The sequence below is a fragment of the Anolis sagrei genome, chromosome 1 (genome assembly GCF_037176765.1).
Source record: "Anolis sagrei isolate rAnoSag1 chromosome 1, rAnoSag1.mat, whole genome shotgun sequence".
Classification (NCBI taxonomy): domain Eukaryota; kingdom Metazoa; phylum Chordata; class Lepidosauria; order Squamata; family Dactyloidae; genus Anolis; species Anolis sagrei.
The window spans coordinates 101,807,960-101,821,784 of NC_090021.1; the positions used below are offsets into that span (position 1 = coordinate 101,807,960).

The 13,825-nt window shown below is 38.8% G+C and overlaps 1 long non-coding RNA gene across 1 annotated transcript; it reads left to right on the forward strand.

The window, feature by feature from the left end:
* Positions 1–945: 945 nt before the first annotated feature.
* Positions 946–11,731, forward strand: LOC132760806 (uncharacterized). Its single transcript, XR_009629893.2, has 3 exons — positions 946–1,201; positions 1,801–1,982; positions 8,198–11,731. It is a non-coding gene; the product is annotated as an uncharacterized lncRNA (long non-coding RNA).
* Positions 11,732–13,825: the final 2,094 nt, after the last annotated feature.

Consider the following 13,825-nt stretch of genomic DNA (forward strand, 5'->3'; position numbering starts at 1 on the left):
CAGGGATATCTATGCATTAAATTTAAATTTAACATCAAGGCTATCTTTCATTTAATTGTCTCCAGCAATCCCACAATGATGGAGGAAGAACTAGATAACACTGTCCGCATGCCCATATCTCAAAAAAAGTCAAACCTCATCAACGACAAAAGCAATGAAATCATTAGAATCAGTTTATTTCTCTTTATCTTGTTGTCAGCAATGGTATGGCAATTGTGTAGGACTTAATCTTAGGAAATGTTAATTGGGAGAACTCTAATTTTGTTGTTATGGGAACTATTGTCATGGAAGCATCCTCAGCCCACTTCTCTTTCACCAGAGATCATCTGAATGATCACTTACCATAGCATTGTAGTAGCAGTCATCTCTTGTCTATCAGAATTCCACCCTCCCATAATTTTTCTTCAATTATATTAAGTATACAAATTCTTCTATTCTTATTATAATTTCTTTTCATGATTTATGACATCTTTTCTCTCAATATATGGACCTCGTTGTTCTCTTCTTAGTTATTTTAAAATACAAATCCAGAAAATTAGCACCACTGACAGTTAGGAACTGCATAAAGTTTTTAAAAGTAGTTTTCATTGACATTTCAGGACAGCAAAAACCAAAGAAGCTAGATTAAAGAGCATGCAAAAAAGCTACTACTTGAAGAGGATTGTGGTCATAAACTTTTCACATTTGATACCAGGAGGCCAAATTATTATAAGAACAATCTTACTTTTAAGGAACTATCCTATCTATCCCTTATGGTTCAATTCTGCCTGCTTGACTTGGTCCCACCACCTTCATAGACACATTTGATGAGGACACAAGGCCCAATTTGTGGCTTCCCCATGATTTTGGAATTCCTTCTCTCATCCTAATTCATTATCTCATCCTAATCTCTCCCCCCCCCCCCCATTTTCCTATCACCTTTGTACACTGGCAAAACAGAGTTACACAAAACAGAGTTACACTTTTGTATGCTGGCAAAACAGAGTTACACAGAATCCACCTCATGAAGCACAGCCACGATTAGTGGCTGTCTGTGGAAATCCATCTTGACAGCATGTGAATACAGCCAGAAGCCTTCATTTTCAGGTGTCGGCAGGTGTTTCCTGGCTCCTGATTGAAGACTGCGGCAGGAAGCAGAGGAAAGCCAGAAGACAGGGAAATGTAGGATGGCTGGCCATCCCTGAAGATGGACCTTGCAGGGGTAGGTTGGGTCCCCACATGTAAGAAGGCTTTCCCCCATTTTCCTCTATTCACCCCACCCCACCCATACATTCTGCCTGTGAAATAACCAGGAAGACTAGAGTAGCTCCCTTCTTGCTCTCTTTTTGTCAATGGGCTTTTAAGAACTGAAGGTTTTTAAAGAAAGGGGTTTGAAGAGGGCACTTTAATATGAAGGCATTACTGTTTTGTAAATGTTTTTTTTTTACAGTTTTAATTGCATGTTTCAGATATTTTAATGTTGCCAATACTTTCTTTGTTTCTGATGAAGACTTTTCATATGCTTTCACTATAGTTGTTGATCTTAATTAAAAGTTAGCAATAATATAGTAATGCTGTTGCCACTGCTGGAGCTGTTGCTGTTGTGTGCCTTCATGCCAAACTTGTCAGCTTTTATTGGTATGATTTTAGTAGATAAATGAGTCTACAAAGGAATTCCCTTGATGTTTACTTTTCTGAAAAAAATTAAAGGCAGGAAACTCATTTCTGCTCAGAAACATGTTTGTTTGTTTGTCTGTTTGCATCAAGAGACACTTGAATATGAGAAGAACACTTAGAGAAATATTCTTTTTTTTCCTACAGGATGAAAACAACTTCAGTAATTATTCAACTGTGTGTAAGGACAAAATAATCAAGGATTTTTGTCTCTGGACTCTATTCACCAGATGTTTCAATATGGACGGAGATTTATCACTTTTTCCCAGACTGTTGTTCATCTCTTCAAACTTGGGGCTAAACTAAGAACCAAGATGCCACCACCCAGTGTAAGTACCTTCACCTCCCCAGCATTGCCACTTACCTGGCAGAATCCCAGGCTCTTGTGTACCGTTTATAAAGGTCTACTCTGTAGTGTTTAGACCTCTATAACTACATTTGGTTGACAAAGCTTCTATGATGAGCAACCCTCATAAGACTTGGCTCTTGCTCCCAGGAGTTCTACAAGCACATTCAACTAAACCCAATCAAAGCTTGATAAAGTCCTTAATGCTCAACAAAGCATGATCCGGAATGTAGTAGGCAGGCACATGCTGACATTCAAGTTGGGCTGACATGTGTCCCCCTTCCATTCCCCATTTAACTTTACATGTAAGCTGGTAAATGCTTCCATAGAGCTGTGTCTGACCCATATCAAGCCATATAATGGTTAGTTGTCACTACCTGATGTTCTATTAGAGGCTCCTGAAGCTCATCCTACTGGAAATGTGAGGTGAGCAACAGGAAAAGACAATTGCAGGGTGACTTTGCAGGACCACAGATGTCCTCAGGGATGGGAGCACTTCAACCTTTGGCTCCCATTCTGACCAGATAAATATGTTATTGATTTCTAATTGCATGTTAATGTAGCAAGCCTTTAAGAAAGCTATGCTAGTACAAATGCATATTGCATATTGGCAGCAAGCCACTGCTAATATTTTCTACATACTTGTCACCTAGGGCATACAGGTTACCAAAAGAAATGTGAACCTAACTGCAGAAGAAATATACTTCTGACCCTTGGGACATTTCTTCTTTCCAACCTTTTATAACCTCAAATAATACAAAAGGAGACACTGAAATTGTACTTAACTGAATTAAGTAGAAATGACTGTGCTTCACTTTAACTGTATCATACCTGCAACAATTGAACAGGGAGTGAAGGAAGGATCAGAATCAAAGAGCTTAAATTTGGTTACTGCTTAGATCATTATTTTATTAATAGACAATGCAAATATGATATGCATTGATAAATAATCTGTTTTTTAAGATGCAAGGCATAAATCTGAGAAACAGAAATTTAACAAGCTCTTATTTAGCCATGGGGTTTCACATATTCCAAACATTCTTCCGAAATATAGACACAAGTAATGATTTTGTTTCTATTTTCCCTACACCACTCATCCCACCCCACAACCATTGGTATTTTCTTAAATATTATCTTTGAAATTGGTTTCATAGGCAAGGTTCACTTCTAATTAAGATTATTTTGTCAGAGTCAGATAATTGGAATGCCACAATTTGGCTACTGGTAACGAAATTAACACATCTGAGAACATGGTAACTGGCAACCTTCATTTTCTTTATTTAAAAAAAAATCATAGTGGCACCTTTTTTTTTACCACTCCTGAGTATAATATTTTGGTTGCATTGCTTGATTTTTATGACAAGTTTATGGATGCCTTCTTTCACCTCTTATCCCCAGTCATAGACCAATAGAGAACCTTTGAAGTTCAGAAGAAGCAACCTCCCCAAGTCAAACTGTGAAAACACCAATATTCTCAATATTGGATTCCACTTTGTTCCAAGAGCAGTGTGCCTCCATGAATCAAGAACGGTTCATTAGAAATTATTTTCTGGTTAGAAGCCCTGTGCAGAAAACTCTTTCCTCTGAACCTTTCCTGCTTGGCTATTAGTGAACTTTTCCAGTTTCTGACTGAAGGATATTGAGAGCTCAAACCTGGTTCACTGGAACAGGTCAGATGTGACAAGTCACACAAGGCAAGTCACATGAAGCAAAACGAACTTCAGTCATGTTTGCTCTTTATATCCTTAAACAGCTTGAGCCTGAAAAAGAGAGCAAGGGAGAGAGCTAGTCCAGCTGGCTCTTTCACTCATAGGGAATATTTATTTCAGTTACACATTCTGATTTCATGCAAAAACAAAGAAAAACAAAATCTCCAAAGGGGTGTAGAGGGAAAAAAGGAAATATTTTCTTAGGCATTCCAGGAAACTTGATTAATGTCATCTCATTAAGAATCTCATGGGGAGGAGGGAATGTTATAATTTTGTGCCTCTTTGCTCAAGGAAGGCAACAGAGCCTGTAGTTTATTTCTTTAACACTTTTCAAGTTTTGATTCATTTTTTTATTTTATGCTTGAAGAATTGATTTGACAAGATGAGGTTTGCCTTTTACAGAAGTTATTTTCTCTTTGCTTTAATGATTCCATTGATTCATGAATGAATGACTCTTCTATGCTGTGGCTTCTGAGGGAGAAGAAGAGGCAGCATCTGCTGGACTTTGGCCATCACCTTTTCCTGTGTCATTTCTAAATTAGACTGTTAAGATATGTGTTGAGATCTAGTGAAGTCATAGTGTCACTCTGTTCTAATTTGGCTGGATCTCATCTGGAATACCTGTGTCCAGTTCTGGGCATCACAATTCAAGAAGGATATGGACAAGTCGGAATATACCCAGTAAAGGGTAATCAAAATGATCAACAGTTTGGAAGCCAAGCCCTATGAGGAACAGCTGAGGGATATGTTAAGCTTGGAGAAAAGAAGGATAAGAGGGAACATGATAGCCATGTTTAAATATTTGAAAGGATATCACATTGAGGAGAGGTGCAAGCTTGCCTTCCATTGTTCTGGAGACTAGGGGCCCTTCCACACAGCCTTATATCTCAGAATATCAAGGCAAAAAACCCCACAATATTTGCTTTGGAATGAATTATCTTAGTCCACACTGAGATAATGTGGGATTTTCTGCCTTGATATTCTGGGATATAGGGCTGTGTGGAAGGTCCCTAGGATATGGAGCAATTGCAGGATAAAGATTCCACCTAAACATTAGGCAAAACTTCCTGATGGCAAGAGCTGTGTTTCTCCCCCCCCCCCCCCAATCAACACTGCTTAAAGATACCATAGTAAGATCATGTAGACAATATCTATTTCAAAAGATATGCTGGCAGGTCACACCAGAAACAAATATAATGAGCGGTGTATGATGTGGCCCATAAAAAACAGATGGAATATGGAACCTGGCTCATTTTTTGATGGTAGAAGGGAGATTGTGGTGGCTTGTAATACTAAAGCTGTGACCTACCTTTCTGATGTTTCATGAATACAGAAAAAGCAGCATGGTAATGACAAACACTTTCCCCAATAGGAAAAACAGCAAGTACTGCCACATATACCCCTCTCCCTTACTTTGTCTTGGGATTTTTTGCTAGCTGACTTTGTGATACAGGCACAAAAACATTCACTGAGAATAGTTTAGAGGCAAAACTATTACAGGGAGAAGAATAATTACCTTGCAAATGATAGCAACTTTTATATTTGCATATACTAAGCCTCCCAGTAAACAGTGGATCAACAGGTTGTGAGATATATGTATGCAACATCATCATAGCTCAACATTTCAGTGGGATTTAGAAAGGGATGTGATCACAGCGGTTCGCTTAATCTTGTAGATATCCATCATTTCATGGGGTTTCCAAGAAAAAAAACGACGATGCTTTAGTCCTCTAGCTTTGATCTCAGCTTGTGTCTTCTCAAAGGAAAGAAAACAAGCCAACACAAGAAATTTGAGGCATCTTCAGTCTGCCTGGCTCATGGTCAAAAACAATTTCAGCATAAATATTGAGATTCCGGTATTTATGAGGCAGTAAAATTGTTTGCATTTTTTTTACCAACAGCAGGATGTAAGCAGATAGTAAAGACATTCATGTGGGAAATTCACAATGAGGTGGACATGAAGGGACTTGTCACTCTGGAATAGCTACTGATGAGGCAATGTCTGAAAATGGCATCCAACAGGAAGAATAAATCCACAGGGAATGGCAAGAAATGTCTTCTCTAAGGACATGTCTCACATCTGCCAGTTTGTCTGTTTGTCTTTTCATTATGTCCTTAAATATTTCCTGCTGTGACTAGGAGAGGTGCTGAAAAGGGAAGAAAGAGAACAGTACTAGCAAACCCGGGATCCTTCACTTTAGGAAGATGTTCCTTTTGCTCCAAACTTTTTAAGGCACTAATATGCTTACTTTATTGATTTATACCCTTGTATCTCTAGAAGAATTTACACCACTTACATTGTTAAGCAAAGTAGAAAGTTTTGTTTCAGTTTGGATTTGACAAGTATTTACTAACATTGGCATTTTCCTTTATGTTGGGAACAGTAAGAACTTGAAACTTTGGGAAAAATTGAATATAGAAGAAATTGAAACTGACACATTGGTTGATCCAGCCAGAAAGAATCTAAGTGCTTAACTTTTAAAGGTCTGCCTTGGAATGGCTGTGTGTTCAACCTTGTTTGTGCTGAATAAGTGTTTTCATCTCTTTATTTTACTCAGGAACACTTCACCTTTAACATCTCTATAGCAAGCACATTTAACATTGCTGTCTCCAAGGTGAGAATAGTAGTATCTATTGAAGGTGGATACGGCAGTGGAGGAAGGCTTCATTTCAGCTTGGTTTTATTGAGAATTTTTTTTAAAAAAACCCACCCCAAACATATTTCTTCATACTTGGGACAGAATGAACTTCAGCTATCTTTTAATGCTGGTTGTAAGGGAGGCAGTGGCATATTTTCCTTTCCTAAGTCCCCTCCACATCTGAGATTGATTAATATTTTAATGTTATCTATAACAGGAAGCTGGTTATAGATAAAGCCATCATTATGGATACTTTGAAACTTTTGTGTCATGGGGAAATTCTTTTCCACCAAGAAACCATGGTGAAATAACCCTGGATGCATGGATTTTGGAAAGTGTGAGGGCATCAGAATAAAGCCCAAAACTAACATTGTTGTTGACAAATATACTATGTAGGAAACTAAGCAGGATTAGCCATGATTAGTAATTGGCCATGATTAGTAATTGTAGACCACAAATGAATACCAAGTTCTGTAGGCTATATTTCTGAGAAAGGAACTTGCCCAACCACCTACCTTCTGTAGGCTATATTTCTGAGAAAGGAACTTGCCCAACCACCTTTTGAGTATTTCTTGCTTAAGAAAAACAAGAGAATTTCACAAGGTTTCCATAAATCAACAGCCAACACATATACTACACAAATAAAAGTCTTTGTATTACAGTGGTAGGAAACTGGGGAAGGTTAGCATACTCTCAATCTGTTCAGATTTGGGAGGGAAAGCTAATCCTCTGTCACCTCACCCTTTCAGCTGATTTAAAAATGTCTCATTTTCTCTGTCTTTTCCAACTCTTCCACCTCCTCCTGGCTTTTTTCAATTGCTGCAAACTGATTTAAATATTCAAAAGAAGTTTTTGTACTTGGCAAACTTAGCTGGGAAGAGAGGGAGCCCTTCCAGACAGTCCTTTTATCCCAGGGTCTGATCCCAGGTTTTATGTTTATCCCAGATTGTCTGGCAGTGCAGACTCATATGATCCAGTTTAAATCAGAAAACATGGGATCAGATCCTGGGATATAGGACCTGTCTGGAAGGGCCCAGGGAAGAATGAAGGGAAATCTTTCCCTTCCCAATGTATGTGTACTTTCATGACACCTGCTGACTTATTTTATTTATTTATTTACTATATTTATATACCACCCCTTTCAGCCTTCCAGCGACTCGAGGCGGTTTATAAGGCAAAATTCAATGCCACCAAAAACACAATTACAATATAAAAATGTTAACATCAATGAAATCATAACACTGTAATAAAACATAATTCAATAAATACTCATTAAAACAATGTCCAGTCCCATCATGTAGTTGTTCCATTCTTATGTCCGTTACTCAGTATTCGCAAAAGCCATGTCTTAAGTTTCTTCCAGAATGCTAGAAGAGAAGAAGCCAATCTGATCTCCCTAGGAAGGGCGTTCCATAGCCGAGGCGCCACCACTGAGAAAGCCCTGTTTCCCATCCCCACCAGCCATGCTTATGGCGGAACCAAGAGCAGGGCCTCTCCAGACAATCTTAAAGTCCTCGAAGGTTCATAAGAGGAGATTCGTTCGGACAGGTAAATTGGGCCAGAACTGTTTATGGTGATTCCATGAATTCTGTAGAGTTTCTTGAACAAGGAATCCTTGGAGGTTGTTTTGCCAGTTCCTTCCTTTGAAATATAACCTACATCACCTGGTATTCAATGGCCATATCACATCAAGTATTAACCAGAGTTGACCTTGCTTAGCATCCAAGATCAGATAGCATCTGGTACATTTAGGGCATGGCAAAAGCAAACTGTGGCAGTATTTTCTTGCTTGTGTGTTATTTCTCATTGATAACTTTTACAATCTAAATCACACTCTGTTGTTATTTCAGCACACATGTCCCGGATTTCATCTGAAAATTGTTGGAGAATATTTATTCGTTTAATGTATTGTCGAAAGCTTCATGGCCGGAATAACTGGATTGTCGGGCTGTATGGCCATGTTCTAGAAGCATTATCTCCAGACGTTTCATCTGCATCTATGGCAGGCATCCTGCCACCCTGCACTGCCCTCCTATACACAAAGCAATCTTATTTTGGGGGGCAGGATACTGTTCTAGGAGGCATGTTTTTTCTGCCATGTTTCTGCCCCCCCCCCCCAGACTATTTTAGATCAAAGAGAGACTTTTAAAAAAATAACATTAAGTATCTGGAAGTAGTTTCCTGTTTATTTAATGCACATGTGTCAAATACAGACTGAATCTGGCCCACCATGTCACTTTATGTGGCCCATGAGGCCTTCAATGCCAGGGTAACATAATTACATTTGCACTGTGCTCCAATTACAAACAGCCATTTGAAAGCCACCATAAGGCTGATGTGGCCCTCAGTGAAAATGAGCTTGACACGATAATAATAATAATAATAATAATAATAATAATACTTTATTTGTACCACGCTACCATCTCCCCAAGGGACTTGGTTCAGCTAACTTAAGATGTCTGAAAAGGTCTCTTGAGACTGAAATGGAGGAGAGAAAAATGTGGTAAAAACTTCTGTCTTATTAGACATAATTCAAAGATCTTTGAGACTTTTTAAAGAAGAAAAATCCCAGTAGTCACAAAAGATGATTCTGTGGTATGTGGTCATCTCATGGATTGTGCTTTACCCCTTCTTTTTGTATTAAATGTCCAGCTCATGGTGGCAGAGAAGGCGTAGATGTTGCAGAATAATGGAAAGCAAAAGGAAGTCTATGCTACCAACATTGTTATGAGACAGAGCATTCAAACAACAATTGAGTATGGAAAGTGAGATAGCATTTGAGAGCTGTCTCCCCTAAACTACCTAGCCACTATAAGAAGTTGTCTCAGCATTAACATGCAAGATCAGTTCTGGCAATAAATAAGAGTTTTCCCATTTCATTTCATGGCTAGATGCAGCTCTGTACATACAAACTGCTGAAGTATGTTTTAAGTAAACAGCTAAGTGAATTACTGGACCCCAGCCATTAAACCCAACTTATTTCCAGGCGCAGATCCCATCTGAAATGAAAGTGCTTGAAGACATTTCATCAAGATGATGCTATCAGCAAAGTCTTGACCAGGTGATAATAATACCACATGTGTGCTGGGAAATGCTGCTCCATTTTTTCAGATCCATTTAAACATTCAAGACAGATTAGATAGCAGAGGAAGGGAAGTGAGAAATTGCTGGAATGAGGAACTGTGGAGCCCTTTCTCAATAGTCTTCCCTAGCCAATCCCCTCTCTGAGAGGACAATCGTTTTTACTGTACAGCTTGAATTGCAACTATGTTTTGGAATATAGTGCCTATCCCCAAAGTAATTCCCAAGCTAACAACATAATCTGAAACATATAGAGATCTTGGTTATATTGTTCATTCTTACAAAGGAACACAAGCTTCATCTGAAATAGAGTGCTGACTGAAGTTATCTGCAGAATATTTTTGAGCAAAATGCTGAGATATTACCTCCATAATTGCATCTCAGCTCTGTGTGCAGTTCCTGGTTTTTGGTCAGTGACAAATACCTTGGGCTCACAAAATCAATGTGAAGTTTCTGTTTTGCATAACTCTTCCTAATGAATGCTGGAACAGGAAAGGGAATTGGAACAAGACACCAAACTAATAGTTAATTAGTACTTTTCAGGAGCAGTTAATCATTCCTTCCATGGAGCTGTTTCGAAAGATTTAAGGAGTCCTGGCAAAAGATTCTTTCAATTTACAATAGCTATGAAATCTGTCTTACCATTGATTACATAGGGACATTTCTTCAGTAAAGCTGTTTTCCCACCTCAGTATGTGCTTAAAGGAGGATGTACCCGATATCTCAATCCTTCAATGGAAAAGGATGGATTTATTATTTTGTCTAATTCCTGTAGGAGAATGAATCACAAAATGCTCTTGTTGGGGATTGCTATAGCCTAAGCCTAATATGTAGTCTTTTCAGAGAAATGACTGAAGAACCTGTATTTCCAGGGCCATCTTTTGCATTCAGGAAGCAATGCATGGCTTCTTACTTCTTTGGTCTTCCATTTCCTCTAGACTATTTTTCTAGGACAAAAGGTGGCTGCATGAAGCTGAGGATGCCCTAAGAAGCATTAGTGAGCATTGAGCAATCATATGTGGGAGTAATAAACACAACAATGTCAACTACTTTTTTACCAATGCCTTTCTCTTAAAACAGACTGGGTTGGATCCATACTTTCAGTAGTGGCAGTGCCTATATGAGTGGTGTTCTGAATCCATTTTAGATTTTAATTTTAAATTTAAAAGAGCTATCCAAATTGCCAAAAACCCACTCCTAAAACAGGCTCAATAGCTGCCACTAAATTTTTGTAGGTATGTTTTTCGATTAGGTTCTTGTCTAGCAAAGTATTTGCATTTTGCAGAATAGAGAAGGATTGCCTCTGGCACCATGTACACAAATATTTCAGGCTCTGCTATTTTGAACTTCATATATTTTTTCAGAACACTTTACAGCTCTGATACTGAGTACATTGACTATTTAAGTTACAGGTTCCAACCCCCATGAGTTCTATTTAACAATGTGTCTAATTTAGTGTAAAATAATATTAAACTTTTGGTAACAGTATAGCCATGCTGTTTAGGATCTGAAAGTATCCTTCAGTTACTCCCAGTGGCTTAAAATAGGTGCCTGTTGTTGTGCCTATTTTTTATTCCATTGACAATGTTCTTGAATTATGAATGCAAAACAGAATTATACCTTAACAACTCCAGCTCTGACTTTAATACCTTCATCAGCATAATGTCACAGTTGCATTGAGAACAGAGAGCCAGAAGAAAGATGTTATCAACAGCATCATATTGGCAACTGTGGTCAGTTCTATAAAGAAGAGTTAATTCGATGAAAGGAAAACTCAACAGCCATGATGAAACGAATCATTTGTCCAAGTGACTACATGTCCCAAGTCATGTAATAATGATGAATAATCAGATACAGGTGTTATGCTGATATATAATATTGGATTGTTTTGAATCCAGAAAAGTTGAAGATCATTGTAAGAGGAAGACTGAGTGATCTGAAAACGGTAGCTTTCAGTGAAAGAATTTACCCTGGATGTCATCCTCCTATATAGTGGCAATGGACCTTGCTGCCCTATATGAGAGCCATGCGTGAGTTGGGGCCTTTTACCCTAGCACTTAAGACCTGGCTTTTTACTAGAGCTTTTTATCTATGTTAATTTTATCAATATCTGTATGTATGTATTTTTATCCTTTACAATTTTGCTTGTAGATCACCTAGAGCATCTTGGATGGAGGGCGATTAATAAGTAATTAAATGATAATGATGATGATGATGATTATCAAAAACATCAAATCCAACAAATTTTCTTTCTGTCATTACTCCAAGTATTGGGCCTGAACAGATAAAACTGTAAACAGTAATTTCTCTCTCTCTCTTCAATTAATCCATCTATAGGATTTTGTTAATATACTTGCAGTCAGAATAATTTCGGATATGGATCCAGTGGATGGACTAGGAATAATCTTATCCCAGATATTTCATTATTGGGGAAAATATCTTTTTAGGCAATGTATCCATCTTCTGAAGGCACATCTATAATTTCCACTTAATCCAAGGTCAGTCCTGGACTGGGCCTGAGAGTAGCCGTTCTGCACATTTCCATCCCACAGTGTCTGTGTCTGTGTGTGTGTGTGTGGGGGGGGGGGGTCCTTTCTGTTCTGTGGAGTTGAAACTGGTACAGCCTTGCTGGATTGTCACCTTACCTTGGTGGTCCTCTATCACTGTTGCCAGATTGCGGTGAGGAGTGACAGAAGAATAACATGGACCCAAATTATCCCCACAGAGTACAGGGAAAGAGGAATGGCAGCAGCAGGCCATGTGGATAATGAACCAGTTCAGATTAGAGCCAACCCAGCTACCTACACCGAGGGGCTCATCACATGGAGTAACTGAAGCTTCCTAGAATGCTTCTGTCCCAGTTCACCCATGGGGTTCCTTGCTGCCCATCAAATGACATTTGGTGAGTTCTGGTGGGGCTCCATGTGCAAACTGGCGAGGCAGCATGGTGGGATGCTGCCACCACCACCACAAAGGCCCCTCATGTTCCATAAGGAACAACAGAGCTTTGGTGCAGCAGTGACACTTCTCCATGTGGGATGGGGCAGCATCAGCTGGTAGCTGGGCACAGGGATTGCCTTGCTGCTGCTCCACTGCCACCATGATTTGCTGTGGAGGCTGGTGAATCACAGAGCTGGAACTCATCCATATGATGAGGTCCATACTTTCAAGTGCAGAGCCATTTTGATGTTTTGCTGAAACTCCAGAGCATTCATCTACTTCACATAACACAAGGTAAAACTGAGTTAACCAATTTTACCCCGTGTTACAAATTGGAAGTCTGTGGACTTTGTTTGGATTTCCAGGAGGAAATTCTGATTAAACCCGGGGTTTGAGGACATTGTAGACAGGCCTTAAGTCAGACATTGGATTCATGTGGCTTTCCAAATATTCTACAACTGTGATCCTAGCATTCTTTGGCATTAGCTATACTAGCTAGATCTGCTTGAAGTTTGATAATATCTGGAAGTCTGTAGAAATAATGAACTGCCAGTTTCCAGAATCAGGTACTAAGTCTAACTGGATTTTACTAGTATAGAATTGGTCACAGCAGTCTCCTGTACCCTTGTTAGTAAACATGTCATTTCCTCCTTTGATGTCATCAGTCACTTCCAAGTTGTACTTGTTTAAAAGAACATCTCTTTATGGTTTTTGCTGAATTTCTCAGCAGCTGATTGTGTTGACAGCACACTCTGTCACAGCATAAAGCATGTGAATATTCAAACCCCAGGGTAAATGTAAAGGAGGTCCCTTTGGAAGCTTCGGCTGACTTCTTTTGAAGGTATTTCACATGTGATATGACATATTTATTTGCATTTGATTGCAGAAAAGCTCCCTTCCCGAAACAGTATTTCAGTCACTTGATAGTTTTGCTCTCAATGGGATGCTGGATGACATATCAGACTCACTTTTACTACCTGTCATTCCTGCACTTTCATTTCATGTGCTGGCAAAGAATGTAGATTCTCCTCAGAGCTGTCCAAGAAGAACAAAATGGACATCACAAGAACTGAAAGAGTTGCAATGGTTATAACTTCATAAAGTTACAGAAACTGTCCAGAAATGATGAAAGAAACATAGGCAATCTGCCAGCTCTCCACTCAGTGACTCTTGTAGGTCATTTAGAACACTTTCATATACTCTGAAAGTGAGAAAACCAATTGACAAATTAATATTGTTATGTACTATATAAGGACAGCATATACTCTCCTTGCTGGTGACTGTACAGAAGAAAGAAGGTTTCTCTCCCTCTCTTTCTTTCCCCTTCTTCTCTGTGCAAGTGTGAACATGCACAAAACAAAAAAAATATTCATAAGTTAAGAATAAAGAAATGCTCCTTAAGGCCATCAAATATACACTATAGTTCTGTGATTTTCTCCCATGTGATAATTTGTTTG